Source organism: Leptonychotes weddellii, chromosome 2, assembly GCF_054177405.1.
Source record: "Leptonychotes weddellii isolate Sample4059 chromosome 2, ASM5417740v2, whole genome shotgun sequence".
Lineage (NCBI taxonomy): Eukaryota > Metazoa > Chordata > Mammalia > Carnivora > Phocidae > Leptonychotes > Leptonychotes weddellii.
Window position 1 is genome coordinate 131816450 of NC_138370.1, and position 17685 is coordinate 131834134.

The 17685-nt window shown below is 32.6% G+C and overlaps 1 pseudogene; it reads right to left on the bottom strand.

Annotated features, from left to right (window-relative positions):
* Positions 1 to 3731: 3731 nt before the first annotated feature.
* Positions 3732 to 5527, bottom strand: LOC102725642 (nuclear ubiquitous casein and cyclin-dependent kinase substrate 1 pseudogene; annotated as a pseudogene).
* Between the last annotated feature and the right edge of the window lie 12158 nt (positions 5528 to 17685).

The window sequence follows — 17685 nt, forward strand, 5'->3', positions numbered from 1 at the left end:
TCTCAAAGTTTCTGAAGATGGCAGGTGTTTATGGCATATGTTTTTCCTCTGCATTATTCTTGAGTAGATACTTTGTGAAAAATATGTAAATCTGTCATGTGTTATTGAGCCAACAGTATCAGTGATGAGCTTCACTTGTTCTTATGGACTCAAACTTCATTAATTCCATGAATTTTTGCAGAAATAGAAGTTGGATATACTTACTTGATTTACCACATAGAAATCTTGTCTTCGAAATCATCAAGTTTCACTGTGATTGAATTAGTTCAGGGTAGAGATTATTTTTTTCTAGAAGAGAACCACCCTTAACCGCCAGTGTGTTATACTGAATGGCTTTGGAAATTAGCTTTTGCGGCCAACCTAAGTTCATACTAAATGTACAAAGCAAAGCAGCACTTATATATGAAACTTATACTGTAGTAAAGTGATCTGAACAACTTTCATTTCCAGAACCACAGATAATGCCAAGTTGCTTTATGACTTTACATGCTGTCAAAGTTAAAACAAAAAGCAAGATCCTTATCTCTTAACAAATTTGGGGCAGATGTGAACTCATTAATGTGTACTCACTATTGTTCTAGCAGCATTTTTTAGATCTCAGTGCAAGTCCAAAGGAAATGTCCAGATTTTAAAATTCACTTCACTGCAATTGAGGAGCTTCTATGAAACCTTCATTTAGAAGTGATTAATCTTCGATGCTGGGTGCCTGGGTGGCTCTGTCAGTTAAGCGTCTGCCTTTGGCTCCGGTAATGATCCTGGGGTCCTGGGATCGAGTGCCGCATCAAGCTCCCTGCTGAGCCAGCCGTCTGCTTCTCATTCTCTCTCTGCCCTTCTCCCTGTTCATTCTCTCTCTCTCAAATAAATAAATAAATCTTAAAAGAAAATCTTCAAAGTTAAGATGTACTTAACATTGTATTATATCACTTAAACAGAGAGATTTCAAAAGAAGAATTTAACAACCCTTTATAAATGCCTTGCAACACATCATATGCACATGGAGTGATAATATTTGGAAGTGCTTATCTATGTAAAGATATTTCAAAGTTGAAATATGTTAAATCTCATTATACATCATCTTTAACAGATGAACATTTACAATCAACTTTGATAATAGGAAATATTAACTATGAATCCCAGTTAAGTGAAATATTATCCCTTCCAAAATATATATTATTTTTTTTAAGTAGGCTCCACACCCAGTGTGGGGCTTGAACTCATGACCCTGAGATTGAGAGCCGCAATCACTACTGTCTGAGCCAGCCACGCACCCCAAAATCTATTATATTTATTAGCATACTTGTATTATAAACATAAACTATCATCGTTTGAAATATGACAAAAATTATAGAAATATGGTTTACCTCTGGTTATACTAGTACTTACATTACAGCCTCAGTTTTGTCTTTTGACTTGAAAAGCCTAAAATATTTACTAGCAGGCAATTTATAGAAAATAATTGTAAATGATGTGATTTTGTTTAAGAAATATTCAGTTCAAAATCATAAAAATGTGCTATAGCTTTACATCAGCAATTGTTTATAAAATTGACAATCTATATTGTATAATTTTATATTGATAATAATAGCTACATTCCTCGTTTTAGATCTATTCCTAAATATGAAGTTCATACATTCATATCCATACTTTGAAATATTGTGCCAATGTCACCAAATTAGAAAAAATCCCCAAAGTTGTAATTGTAGTCTTTTGATCACATAACTATTTCCCTAGATGATCCTTGGATATTGATAAAATTACATTTTTCAAAACAAATAGTCTAGATATTTTGAAATTAAGCATTATCATTTTTCCTCACCTTTTTTTTTTTCCTTTTACCTTTTCCCTTCCCTTCTTTCTTTTCCTTTCGCCTAACTTCAATTCTCTTTCCTTTTTTCTCCCTCCCCATTGTCTGGCATTGTCTGACCCTCTGCTCTCCCTCTTTTCATCTCTCCACTTCCTTACAGGTATCAACACACACAAAACAAAACAAACAAAAAATTGCACAAATTCTTCCAATCACTATCTGATAAAATTGACTCAAATTATTAAGGTTTTATTTTATATTTACTAGAAATTCTTTCTCTTCATCTCTTATATTCATAATCTATTTTATTTTAATATTATTTTTAAATCTATATTAATTTTAATCCTTACCTTTCTTATTAAAGGCATTATTCCTTAAGAATTTTTCCTTGGAAATGTTTCATACTCACCCAAATTTTTGCCCTTATCCTTTGAGTTTGAGTTAGCACCATAAATCTACTTATGTTGACTTTTTCTAGATTATCTAATGTAACACTGGCTTCCATGGATGAGTCAATGATGTAGACACTGAGATGTAATTGCACACACCTACAGTAGCCTGTCATTTTGTCTATCCTTACCACAGTCCTTATTGCATAATGTTGCAAGTCCAATAATTCCAAATTATACATTTTCAATCACAGTACCAGTTGTAAAACTATTCAATAGTACATATTTGTATCAAATAAAATAAAAACTCAGTCTCGAAACTAATTATGTATCAGTGTTTTCCAAAAGTTGTTTTGCAACTACTAGGGATTAAAAGTGATATAGAAGAAAATTTTTAAGAAATTCTGCATGGTGCACTGGGTGTTATATGCAAACAATGAATCTTGGAACACTACATCAAAAACTAATGATGTAATGTCTGGTGATTAACATAACAATAGTGAAAAAAAAAGAAATTGTGGTAAAGGTCAGTTAAACTTGGGAGACTCTGTATTTAACAAGTTTAGCATATTTATTTCCTACAAAACTTCTTGAGGATTTCTACAGGGCAATGTATGTGTTCTGTTCTCAAAGGGGATTATAGGATCCAATACTTTCTGAATTTATAAAATTAGTTTAGTTCTAGTAATAGAAGCCTGATTTTGGCTAAGCAGAACTGGCTTTCCCCTAACTTTAAACCATGTCTTTACGTAATATTAAATTAGCCCTTGTTCTGTAAACGGGCATGTTTCAGATCTCATGTTCCTTTAGCCAGTTATTTGATTTAGATAATGGTATGTGGTCTATTGAAGCTATTATGAGCTAATAGATGGGTTTTTGCTGGAACAACCTGAGAATGATATTCTTTTTCACTGGACTTGAAGTAGGAGGATGTATGTCTGGGAGAGCTGGGAGATACTTTGTTAAAATATAGAAATTGAAAATGAAGCCAATGTGGAAAAGAGCAGACACTGATTTCTGGAGATATCATTTAGGATTACCACAAAAGTAAGTTTTATGGCAGACTGTTTTTATTTTTATTTATTTTTTTAAAGATTTATTTATTTATTTATTTATTTATTTATTTATTTATTTGAGATGGAGCAGAACACGAGAGAGAGCACGAGTGTGGGAAGGGGGCAGTGAGGGGCAGAGGGAGGGAAAGCAGACTCCCAGCTGAGCAGGGAGCCCATGCGGGGCTCAATCCCACGACCCTGGTATCATGACCTGAGCTGAAAGCAGACGCTTAATGGACTGAGCCACCCAGGTGCCCCGGAAGACTGTTTATATATGCCTTTTAAACTTATGTCACTTTGAATTGAGCTGTCTGTTGCTAAAAATTTATAAGTAATTGATAGTCGTTTACCTATAAAATCAATCCTCTAAATGTAAGTTACTTTGAAAGATTTTTTTCTGGTGTACGGCAGAAACTACTTTTTTTTTGTTTGTTTGTTTGAGTTTCACATTAATTGATACTTTATTTGCTTAAAACCTAAACATTGTCAGTTAAGAAGAAATCCACTCTGGTGTATAAATCTTGCAGTTTAAATTCTAAGGTTCTTTTTTTTTTTTTTGATCCTTGGTAAAATTTTATTCAGGAAACAGAATAGATACATATATATTTAAAAACATGAACCATTAGAGAATGAAATAGGAAATCAAGAGTGATTTAAGTTTTGGCAGCTTTGCCTTTTTTTGTTGTTCTTTTAAAGTTCCTGAAAGACTTTAGCAGGATAAAAGGATCACTGGCTCAGGGTCTCTTTGAGATAACAAGGGATGAAATTAAAAAAAAAAAAAGAAACAAACAAAGAAACAAAAAAAACACACCCTCAAAAAAGGTCAAGTGACACCATTCCCTGCCTTGCCCCCAAGGTAAAAAATACGAATACTTTTAGTAACAATTCAGAATTTATCTTTATGTCCTACCTGCCCCATCAGTGGAAGTTTAACATCATGATTTTTTTAGACATCTATACTTATGTATATAGACATATAAACTTGTATTAGATGACAACTGATTTTTTTAAATCCAGGTAGAGGAAGAAGCAATCATTTTTAATGAAAACACTTCTATGTTTTTTGATTACGGTTCAACTTGCTATCATTTAGCAAAAAGTAAAATTTCCATAGTGTTCATCTCAAATCTTACTGCTTTACAACTGTGGTATACCCTCCATTAAAAATAAAAAGGTGAAGCAGTCAATCCAGTGATTATTTTGACATGGCTTTCATTGGAAAGGGGTGGGAAAGAGGGGTGATGGCAAAGAGAGAACCAATAGACGAAAAGGTAAATTAAACTTACAATGGTTTTCTTAAAAAAAAAAAAAAGAGAGAGAGAGAGAATGTTATTTTCAAGAAAAGGAAAAAAGGCATTGAAAGCCCATGAGTCAAGCCATAGCCAAAACCATGTTCTATCTTAAGTAGGTTTTCTTTTTTTTTTTTCCTCTTTTTTAAATAAAATCTCTCCCCAAACCGTCATCACTTTTTAATCCTCCCCAGACTGGGCTTCATCTTCAGACCCTTCCTCCCCCAGTTTCTCAGGTGGAGGTCTTGCGGAGGGCTTCTTTTCTGCAGGGCTTTCTGGTTCCTAGTCTTCTTTTTTGGGAGAAGGAGTCTTTTCCTTTGATGCCTTTGAAGCTGTGGGGTGACTCACCTTCCCTTTGCCTTTCACAGGCCTTGGCATCACTGTGGCCTTTAGCCTGGACTTGGGTATTTTCTTTTATTTTCTCTCAGGTTTAGACTTCTTAACCTTCCTTTTGTTTTTCTTTTTTGAACTGCCATAGTCACTATAATCATTGTCGTCCATTAGGAATTCTTCATCGCTGCCGGAATCTTTCTCCTGGAATGGCGCCTCATCCTCCTCTTCTTGCTCTTCTTCACTGCTCACATCTTCCATGAGCATCTCTCTCTGTTTAGAAGCTGCTTAGAGGCGGCCTGCGGTTGCTGGCGCACATTTTTATGATCTTCTTTTTCATCTTCGCTGTGCTCTGCTGAATGAGAATCATCCTTTTTGGTTTTCACATCTTTTTCTTCAGAGTCCCCACTATCCTGTGAGTTCTTTCCAGATCGCCTCTTATTTTTAGCTTCTCGAGGAGATGACCGAATTTTCTTAGCTGGAGGGCCTGAATCTCTTCCTTAATCTTCATCAGCATCATCAGATACCTGAAACTGAATAATCAATGACCTTTCTATTTCTGACAGGCCGAGACATGTTCGCTGTTGAAACAGGACCGAGTTGAGAAGCCAAAGACCAGGACCACCCCCACCCCGCGTGCTCCGCGCCCCACCCCCCGCAACTTCGCGGATGGGGCCACTGCCTCTCAAACTCCACTGCTTCTTGGTTCAGGGCCCCTTAATCAGACGAGCCCCCCGCTTCCCCGTCTCTTCAAAATGGATGAATCAAACCAGCTGAAAATGCACCCTAGAAACTATTTTTTGAAATAGGTATCAAAAGACTTATTACTATTATTATTTTTTTAAGATTTTATTTATTTCACAGAGAGAGACACAGTGAAGAGGGAACATAGCAGGGTGGAGTGCGAGAGGGAAAGCAGGCTTCCCGCTGAGCAGGGAGCCTGATGCGGGGTTCCATCCCAGGACCCCGGCATCATGACCTGAGCCGAAGGCAGAGACGCTTAACGACTGAGCCACCCAGGCGCCCCCAAAAGACTTCTGTAAACCCATTTTAAGAAATATTTTATTAAATGCTATAGCACTAAACTACACTTCTAGTCATCTTTATTTTTTATTTTACTTTTTAAAAGATTTATTTATTTATTTATTTAGAGAGAACATGAGCAGGAGGAGCAGAGGCAGAGGGAGAGAGAGAATCTCAAGAACTCTGGGCTGAGCACGGAGCCCGATTCGGGGTGATCTCATGACCCTGAGATCAGGACCTGAACTGAAACAGAGAGGTGGACGCTTAACTGACTGAGCCACCCACGTGCCCCTCTACTCCTCTTTAAGTACTCATCTTCTGAAATACTGTTCTGACCCTGTTACTTTACCCTTAATGGTATTCTTTGGCAAATCACTCAATCTCTCCTAAACTGAGTTTTGTATTCATTTTCATTTCATTTTCCTCTTCTCTTTAAGAGATTGTTTATAGAATTTAATGTACATATGCTTTATACTTACTTTTATTTTAGAAGTCTCTATTCCTTTACACTAGAGTTATTTCTGTCTCTTGCCTAGGCTTGTGTTTCCCCAGCACAAATTTCCACATTCCAAAATAAACAATGTTCTATTTAGGAACTATTTGAAGTCTTGTCATCTTGAAAGTCTTCAAATAAAAATACTGCATATAGTGCTCATCCCTTACTCTGATTATTTAAGCAATTATTGATTGTAATTATCAATTATAAAGTAATAAAATACAGTGCTATCCATTCCTTGTGGCACTTTTTTTTTTTTTTAAGATTTTATTTATTTATTTGAGAGAGAGGATGAGATAGACAGCATGAGAGGGAGGAGGGTCAGAAGGAGAAGCAGACTCACTGCCGAGCAGGGAGCCCGATGTGGGACTCGATCCTGGGACTCCAGGACCATGACCTGAGCCGAAGGCAGTCGCCTAACCAACTGAGCCACCCAGGCGCCCAATGGCACTTGTTTTTTTTTTTTTAAAGATTTTATTTATTTATTTGACAGAGAAACACACAGCGAGAGAGGGAACACAAGCAGGGGGAGTGGGAGAGGGAGAAGCAGACTCCCTGCCGAGCAGGAAGCCCAATGCGGGACTCGATCCAGGGACTCCAGGATCATGACCTGAGCCGAAGGCAGTCGCTTAACCAACTGAGCCACCCAGGCGCCCCCAATGGCACTTGTTTTTGACATATTTTTATTTTCATTCACTTTTTCTAAACACCTAGATTCTAGAATCTTTGTAGTTTACATTTCTTTAGGTTATCTACAGAACCAAGAATATTACCCTTGTTGGGTGTAATTAGTAGAAATAAATGAGAAACAGAGATTGTAAATTATTTCTTTGTTATATTCTTACTGAGTAAAATTAAAATCTGATAGAATTTATAATACTTTTTTTTTTTTTAAAGATTTTATTTATTTATTTGACAGAGAGAGACACAGCAAGAAAGGGAACACAAGCAGGGGGAGTGGGAGAGGGAGAAGCAGGCTTCCCGAGGAGCAGGGAGCCCGATGCGGGACTTGATCCCAGGACCCTGGGATCATGACCTGAGCTGAAGGCAGACGCTTAACGACTGAGCCACCCAGGCGCCCCAGAATTTATAATACTTTGAAATAAGTAGAATAGTAGATTATGCTCATGCTCATGCCAAAACAACCACAATTGAAAGTAAAGTTTAATTTTAGTTTCCAGTATATTTATAAGTAATTGGTAATCATTTACCTATAAAATCAATCCTCTAAATGTAAATTATTTTGAAAGATTATTTGTCAATTCTTGCTCTCAATATTCATCTGACTGCTTTATATGAAAATGTTTTGCAAACTAAAAATCATAAGAATTTTAGGTTTTATTCACAGTGGCAGGCAAATATAAATTTAATTTTGTATTATATTTTATAGTGTTTTTTTCTGTTTATCTTTTCTTATAGCAATATATGTAATATTTACAAAATTAGAAAAATAAATTAATAAGTAAAATTGAAACATAATATGTTTCTATGAACTAATCTAATTCCTAAAGATTGAGCTAAAACATGAGTTGAATCAAAAGAAGTAAAACAATGTAATTTATTGTTGTTTGGGTCAATGTAAACTTAAAAAATATATATACATTTTCTCTTATATTAGTACTTACACCCAAAATGAGTAATAATATTCTTGAAAATAAAATTCATAAATGATGTATAATTTACAATGAGTTTACCTTGAATGAGAATCACAATTTAAATATACCTGTACAACCCCATTTAAAATATAAATATAATATAGTACCAACATGTGTCTGTATATATGCATAAATATACAAATAGAATAAGTATACATTCATTATATATGTGTATTTATACTTATAAATATATCTGAAACATATAACATAAGCCACATCTTCTCTTTTATGCTGAATGGACCATTCTATTATTATTGAAACTTAGCTTTACTTAGCCTCTTTATTGAATGATCCTGGGGAAAACTCATCAAATGTTTAAAATTATTTACAAAATGAATAAAGAGGAAAAAACACTTTTTGTTATCAAATCTATCCTATAAAATAGTCTTAAAATAGATCTTGAAATATTGTCATTGCTTGAGCTAAATTTTCAGTTCTAAAATTTTCTATAAAATGAAGAATGACAAAGAAACAGTAATAAACAGACATTTTTCCATATACTAATTTCTGTACTTGTAATACATTTTGTAGACTTATTTGCAAGTTTTCTTTTCTTAAAAATAATAAAACCTAAATTTATGTGGTTGACTTATAAAGGGCACACAATTATGCTATCTTAAACATATCACCTCAGCCAGAATAAAGGACATTCATACTTTGCCTCCTGCAGAACCCCAGTGTCACTTTCCATAAACTGTATACTGAGTAATCACACAATCAGTGAGCTAATTGTTTTTCTACTAAAAAAACCCCACATACTTAATGCGTGAACTCAGCCATCACTATTTGTGCACTAGTGAGTCAAGAGATTGCCTAAAGAAATTAATATGTAATGTACTCCATATTGATTTAACTAATTTTATGAAATTTTCATTCAACTACAAGGAGAAAATTTTACATATGTACAAATAACAGTTAGTTTATCAGGTATTTTAAGACTTCAAAAACAAAGAAAGCAACAAAAAAAGTATTTTAGGCTAGACTTATAGATGCATCTGTGAATGAAGAATATGTACTAATCAGAAAATTGCATTGCATGATGAACAACTGAACAAACTTTTTATCCCAAGCCCTAATTTCATGCATAATTTCAAAATTTTAGCTTAGATCATTAAAAGCAATGAAGACAAATTTCCTTGGTATCATTACAACATTTTCATTTACAAAATAACATATAAAACTAATATTAAAGTTTATTTTTAAGTATCCTGAATTCACATAGGAACTGACATTCCTAACTATTTAAAAACAGTAAAATGGTTTATAATTTTATACAATAAAATGAATAAAGAACCTATCTTTTTTTTCAGGAGTATTTAAAAAATGATGTGTGATAGAAAATTTTGACAATGTTATTTTGCCAAGTAGATGAATATTATTAATAGAATTAAAGTTTTTTTCCTCTGTTAATTTTATAACCTTTCTCCATTAGATTATTACCTGCCCTTTGTCAATAGCTCTCACACAATGAACCTTTTTTTTTTTTTTTTCTTAGCAAAGGCAGTATTTATTAAATGACTTTTGTAAAGGTTGTCTGTTGTTATGTTGGGAATAGATAGCTATTTGTAATCCCAAAGCTCAGCAATAACATTAATTCTAAACTAAAGGTTGAAACCATAAATTTTTCCAACATCTCCTGCAGGATAAAAAACTTTGTAATCAACAAAATGAAAACAATAATGCTATTTCATGACTTTTTATTTTATTACTGAAACATTCTAAGATAATGTACGGCTCGCACAGGGAGATATGTTGTTGGCTTGTCATATTTCTTTATAACCCCATGTATAATCCTTATTATAATGGTAAGATCCATATTTTCATACACACATTCCAAAAATTGATCATTCTGAATTGAGTAAATTATGTCATCATTCTCCTTTTGACATTTTGTTAATATTCTCTCATTTAACAGATTTGAATTTAAGCACCCCTTTGATGTAAATTAGTCTTTGAGAAACTTACATAATACATAAACAGAAATCACTTTATAGTCATTACTACGGTCCAAACTTACAGGATTGTCTTAGTTTTGATACTTTCCAGAATGTTATTAGCTACTAAGAAATACTTATTTAAATTGGTAGGAAATTCATTCATAAGCTCTGTGACTGTTTACCTCACGGCCTTTGCCAATTTTGCCAATATTAAGAGTAAACATAGGGCGCCTGGGTGGCTCAGATGGTTAAGCGTCTGCCTTCGGCTCAGGTCATGATCTCAGGGTCCTGGGATCGAGTCCCGCATCGGGTTCCCTGCTCAGTGCAGAACCTGCTTCTCCCTCTCCCTCTGCCACTCCCTCTGCTTGTGCTCTTCTGTCTATCTCTCTGTCGAATAAATAAATAAAATCTTAAAAAAAAAAAAGAGTAAACATAGGCAAGATTTTTGAACACGTTATGTAGTATCAATTAACTATAATTTATCAGGACCATGGATATTATTATGGTTTTCCTGCATATTTAAGTTCATGTGGCATTGTAGTTTTCCAAGTTTGAAATACAGAATGTTATTGAATTTGCACTCTAAAATATTCTGTACAGTTAGTATACAAAAATTTGCCCTTAGCTTACATATAATGTTTAGATAACACTTTAAATATGTGACCATAAGGTGATCTTCAATACATAGTCAAAAATTCTCTGACACTTCATCTATCAAGAAGCAGGGTCTGTATCCCCTCTCCTTACTTATAACTGCCCTCCCCAATAGCATAAAAGTATTACTTTGTGACTTCTGAGACTGAGTCATAAAAGGCCTTGTAGCTTCTGTCTTGTTCTTTTTTGTTGCCTTTGAGCCTTGAGCCACCATGCAAGAAGCCCAAGTATTCTAAAGCTTCCATTGTATGAAGTAGTCCAAACTACATGGATACATGAAGAGGTCATGTGTAGCCACTGGTTAATATTTCCAGTTGAGCTCAGCCTTTAATTCATCATAACTCAGGCGTCATACATAAGAGTGAAGAAATTGCCAAATGGTTTCAGCCTCCGGCCATTACGGATACGCTCAGGTACCTAAGTCTTCTCAGCTGTGATACCAAAACAGAAGAGGACAAGTCATTTCTACCCAAATTCTGACCCATGGAACCTATGAGCCCCTAAAAAAAAAAAAATGCTTTGTCAGTTTTGCCCATATAAATATCTAATAATTCAAATACTTTAATTCTTTTAATAATACTTGGATCTGTGGTAAACAATGTTTATAATGTGATAGAGAAAAATCTGTGTACAATTTTTAACTTTGGGTTAAAATTTTCTACCCAAATCATATAGAATATAACTTTCATTCTAGAGTGGAACATCTATGTCCTTCTCTTTAGTGTAAAGCAGAGAGGGTCAGATGACATAGCCTGTGATACCAAACAGTAAAGACATGGTGGTTAGAACCGGGGGGTCCTGAGGCCCCTGGGTGGCTCAGTCATTAAGCGTGTGCCTTCCGCTCAGGTCATGATCCCAGGGGCCTGGGATTGGGCCCCACATCGGGCTCCCTGCTCCATGGGAAGCCTCCTTCTCCCTCTACCCAATCCCTCTGCTTGTGTTCCCTCTCTCAGTATGTCTTTCTCTGTCATCTTAAAAAAAAAAAAAAAAAAAGAATTGGGGAGTCCAAACCTCATTTAACAAAGTACTAAGTCAAGAGATACCATGTGCACTTGTTAAACAAGAAAAGGAAGTTTAGAACTTTATTTGACACTGCAATGTCAACTGACAATATAGGAGGCAAATGGAGATAGGTAATGTTGCTAGTAAGCCAGATCCTATATATTGTGTTTCAGAAAATAAAAAGTATATCTAAAATTGATAAATCAATAAATAGAGCTAGTTACATTTTTTCCCTAATAAATATAGTTTCTTTTAAATGATGGAATGTGTATTTGGTTAATAGGAATTATCTTTGCAAAAAACAAGAAAAAGTCTGGGGAAGACTGGGATGGAGGGTTTGTTTTTGTTGTTAGCTTTTAGCTTTTTTACATATGAATTTTTAATCATGTGCATGCCTTTTTTTGATAAATATCTGTAATTGGTAATCAAAGGCAAAATACTGGATTCACTGATTGGAGGGATAAAGGAAGGCTCACTTAAGGTATGATAGTAAAAGTACAAATACAGCATAAAAAGAATTAGAAGGGCGTAGGGGACATGGCAACCAATTACATAAATGCTGAAGTAGATGAAAGACTAAGAAGTGGGAGACTGGGATAAAGAGACACTCTTCACCTGAAATCTGATCAGAGCTAAGGAAAGGCAAGGAAATGGTAAGTTTAATGGAGTAATCGAAGGAGAATATATAGAGTAGTTTATTTGACTGCAGGAGTTTGAAGGAAGGGTGAGAATTGTGTTTATTAACATAGCAGTTATCGATTTAGGAGTGATTGATAACAAATGAGGTATGCTTTCTGAAGCAAAGAGAATTTTTTTTTTTTCAAGATAGCATGATTGTATTCCTTGAAAAGCTAGAAGGAGAAATGAAAACTCATTAGAACTAATAAAAAGTTTGGTGTAGTGGCAGGCTACAAAATAAAAGAAAAATACAATATTTCCTTTTTATATACTGTAAAACAACTCTGAAAATAATATATTCATAGACAGGAACATTAAATCTATATACCAAGTTATTAATAGTTGCTATTTCTGTGTATTAGGAGTAGTGAGTAATGTGATTTTCCCTCATTTTTATTACATGCTTTCTACATTAAACAATTTCTTTTTTAAAAAGATGACTTATATGATTTGTACACATTATATAGTGAAAAAATATATAATGACATTACATACAAATAAAATATTGAGAAAGAAGTGGAGAATAGTAAACTAGTAGCAGTTTGGGATATAGCAACAAATTAAAGAAGGAGTATGTGGGCCAGAAGAGCATACTAAAATTATGAAAATATAGTAACCAAAGGCACAAAATGAGAACTCAATTCTAAATGTCTAATTCTGGGGGCATCTGGGTGGCTCAGTTGGTTAAATACCTGACTTTTGATCTCAACTCCGGTCTTGATCTCAGGGTTGTGAGCTCAAGCCTCAGGTTGGGCTCATGCTGGGTATAGAGCCTATTTAAAAAAAAAAAAAAAAAAAAACTAATTCTGAGAAATATATATGCTCATGGTACTGATTAAAGATTGTTTTTCTGTAACAATAAGAAATAACTGCAAAAACATTTGATAAATTATAAATTTTATTAATCATTTGGATGTTCTTGTTACATACCATAAATAAATATTTTTTCCTGAAGAAAAATAAGTTATTTTCCTGAATAAATTCTCTCAAGTTATTCCTGTTATAAAAACCACAGTAAAGGGAAAATACTTGTAATGTTGCAAATGGATTACATATAACCTAGATTATGCAAGAGCATTCCCCAAGAGGTGTAAAGAATTGCACAGTTTTAAAGAAATTAATTAGCAGAAATTCAAAATCTTTATGTACCATTTCTAATATTTATCTTCCTGAGATTGTGTTTTTATTGTGTTGGCTTTCTGACACCATTTCTAATTTTGCTTACAATCTCCCTTCTCCCACTTTATAGAAGAAAGCATACCATTTACCCATTTACCCATTCAAACATGATTACTCAGAGGTATAAAAACTACAGGAAAAATTGGCAACAATTTGTGCCTCTATTGTAAAAATGAATGGCTCTAAAAACATTGAAAAATTATTTTTGCACAAAAGGTAGCCTGTAATTACCTGTTTTCATTAAAATTGCAGGAGACCTAAATTGAATTTTTTTTAGGTAATAGACAATTAAAATTAATTTCAGTGATGGGCTACACAATTTTTAAGGGGTTAAAAAAATGAATTTCATGGTCCTGATATTGTAGTTAACTGATATTTTCTCAATTCCTACATAAGTATTTTTGTGAAAAATTTCTTCTGCTGTGTATCTATGAAAAATTGAAGAATAGAAAAAAATATTAATGAAGTCTGCCTTCTTGTAGCAGTGTAAGCAATATTGATCTATGGATGCAGAAAATAATTTTTAAAAGGTTACAGTAATCTCATTAAGAGTTGTGAATTTAATTGAATATTGTTATTTACAAAATATAAAAATTTTAAGGTACCTTTGTATTGTCTTGGTTAAATTTTCACTATTAATAAGCTCAAACCAAAGACATTTTAGCAAGGAAAATTATTTTTAAACTTCACATATATTTAAAATTTACATAGATATAGTAATATAAATATGAAAGAATGTGCAATGAAAGATTTCCAACATTTAAATATGCTATTATTACATATCCCATTAGTAAAGTTTAATTGAAATGAATTAAAATAAAGCTTGCTTATGAATTTTATTTTAATTGGAAGATATAAATCACCATGGTGTTTAGTTATAATTGGAGTCATTGAATAATGATGTAATGGCTTTATATTAAAATTTTGATATTAAAATAAACATTATTAAATATTAAAATATGTAAAGCAAAATTAAATCCCCTTAAATACTTTTAAATTAATATATGATTTTTAGGATTACTTGGGGAAACAATTTGATTTTTCAGAAACTCTTAGGGAGTGTACTAGTAATAAATTTGAAGACAACAATGCACGGGGACATGGGAGTGTATGGATTGGACAAGGTGAATTCAATAAATATGTTTATATGACCAATTAAACAATGGTTCTGAACTACAGGTATTCATTAGAATCACTCAGTGATCTTTAAAGAAAGGATCATACCCAAGGTTAATTCCAGACCAACTGAATCAAAGTTTTTACACATGAAGACCAGTCATTAGTGTTTCATTATATTATTTATTATTTAGAAGCACCCACCAACTTTTTCTAGTGTTAAATAAGAACTGTCTCTAAGGTTAATCCATGGAAAACAATAGGAGATGAGAAATAATATGGATTAACTAGAATCATTTTTCTCTTTGGTGCTGATATCTGTGAATGATTTTCAAATCTTTTTTCTTCTATTTTTTTCTTCTTTTCTCCCCCTTCTTCATGTAAGGGTAGATTAAAGAAATAATGAGGGATGCCTGGGTGGCTAAGTCAGTTAAGTGTCTGCCTTTGGCTCAAGTCATGATCTCAGGGTCTTGGGATCGAGTCCCACATCAGGCTTCTTGCTCAGTGGGACCCTACTTCTCCCTCTGCCTGCCACTTCCCTCACTTGTGCTCTCTCTCTCTGACAAATAAATCTTTAAAACAATAAAAATAAAGAGATAATGAGTTTTCAACAGCATAGCTTCCTAGATGTTAGCAAGGAGGATAAAAAATAGAAGACAATAAAGACAAGACAAAAAAGGAAAGATGCTCAACTGGAATAAGATAAAATATTTTTGTTTGGTTTTAGTTGATTTTCTTTTTTTTATATGTTTGTTTTTCAGCTGAAATAAATCCTTAAAGCTGAAGAGGAATCTAGGGGAAAAAGTTCCATTTTCTGAATAAATCCAGGAAGGACGAACACATAAACAATACTGGAAGATCTCCCATTAGGCAAATGGGAACTGCTCCTTGAATCTCTTAGGAATTCAGTGGCTTTGGTCAGTATCCCCCATTCTAATTAATGTAAAAGTGCAATTGCATGTCCTCATAATCAAACTTCTTAACATATCCTTTTGCTACTGACTATTTTATATTTTAAAGAGAATTCAAAAAGAGATAGTGATATAATGAAATATCTTATAAAATAAATACACCGAGAAATCATGAAAGCCTATAAGAATGACACTATTATTTAAGAAATTTCTGTTTATGAGAATGTTGCAACAGTTGCAATATCATAGTATATTTTAGAAAATATTTTATAAAAAAAGAAAGTATTTTTATGTACAGCATTTTAAAATAACGTATAAATTGATGTTTCTGACATAACTCTTTTCGCTATAGTTTTTCCAAATGCATTTTAAAAACCACGAGGCAAATTTTATCTGTAGTAAACTAAATATAATTTCCAACTCAAAAGCAATTCTGCATATGATAATAAAAAGAGTTTATATATATAGTTTGAATTTTTCTGAAAATGATTTTCAGATTACCTGGCAACCCTATATATTATATCATCAAATTTATGTTGTTTCTAAACAAATATAATCCATTCATCAGATTAGTTCATTTTTTTCCAGTTGTTTACACTCTTTCTCTAGAATTTGGTTCAATATTTTCATCACGTTAAAAGCAGAGTTTAAATCAAATTCCACACAAATTTCACATATTTAATTACCTAAATACTAAGACATCAGAACTGAGATATGCTGCACTGTGGAAATGTTCTACCTTCTGTCATATCCAAAATTATTATTTCTGCAATCCTTATAAATTGGTTTCTATGGACTGTCAAGTACCCCTCTGGGGCTCATTGTAAAGCACAGAGATTCTGTAGATGTAATGTAATAGCTTATTTTAACAGGGTCCACAGACATTTACTTCTAATTGGTCACACTGAATATGTGAAAATTAATCTGAAAGGTTAGGTATTCCTAAAGGAAGATCAAAATATTTTCATTATATCTGCCATAATTTGTCTCATTAAGACCATGAACAAGTCACGGCATTTTATGTTTGCATAGTGTTTCCTAATTTGGGATTTCAGAGACAAATAATATAAAACTTTTGGCATAGCCAGTAATCACATTTAATAAATATACACTTTAGTTTCTTTGTTTTAATTTTGTTCCTCAAATTATACTGCCACATTATGATATCTAAAACCTTAAAATTGTTAAAATATAATACCTTATTTAATATCATGGTTTGAAAATCACTTATGAAACATTCTTTCTGAAATATTTTAATATATATTTTCCAATTAATAAAATACAATCAAGATTATTAAAATATTCCCTCTTTAACTCTAAATATTTATATATGTTAATATTAATTAAAATTATAATGACTATCAAAAGCTTTAATAATTTTATTCTACATTTAGTGGAAAAAACTATATTTCACAAATTAGAATACATCTATTTATGCACTTAGAGTTGACTTATAATATTTATCCTTTATTAAATAACAGAATATAAACTAAAAACATTATTTGGGGCATATATTTATATATATTTATAAATTATACATATACAAACATATACCAATATGCATTTATATATCCATATGCATACATATTTATAGATATATTTATACATTTATATTTAAGATATTTATTTGTATATATATTTATTTTTGAATAAAGTTTGTGTAGAAATACTTACATTTTCCATTATTATAAGATTTTATTTTGCAGATGCCTTCATTAGGTTATCTTTCATATTTTTTCTCATTTTAAATTTCAGTTTTTTTGAGCTTTATTATACTTTTTTAAGTATAATTTTAATCAAGGCTAATGCTTAGGTAATTGAGCTAGCACTAACAGTTAATCTCCATTAAATATCTGTTATCTAACCATATCCTCTTTCTTTAGGTTATTTCTTTGGAAAATTTTCTTTTTATGACAGGTGGAAAGACTAGAAAATTCATTTCAATTCATGAAATACTTGTTGAGTTGTTTGCATTGTTTTGTTAAGCCCAGTGCTGGTTGAATGAAATATGTGAAATGGAGATGTGAATTCATCAATGTACCAAACCTTGAGAATGTGATTAGTAAAAATTTATTTTATTCTAGTTGAATAAATAAGTAAAGCAATAAAAATATCATATGCCAATAAGTGTGATACAGAGAATTAAGAAAGGGTATGGTTTAATAGG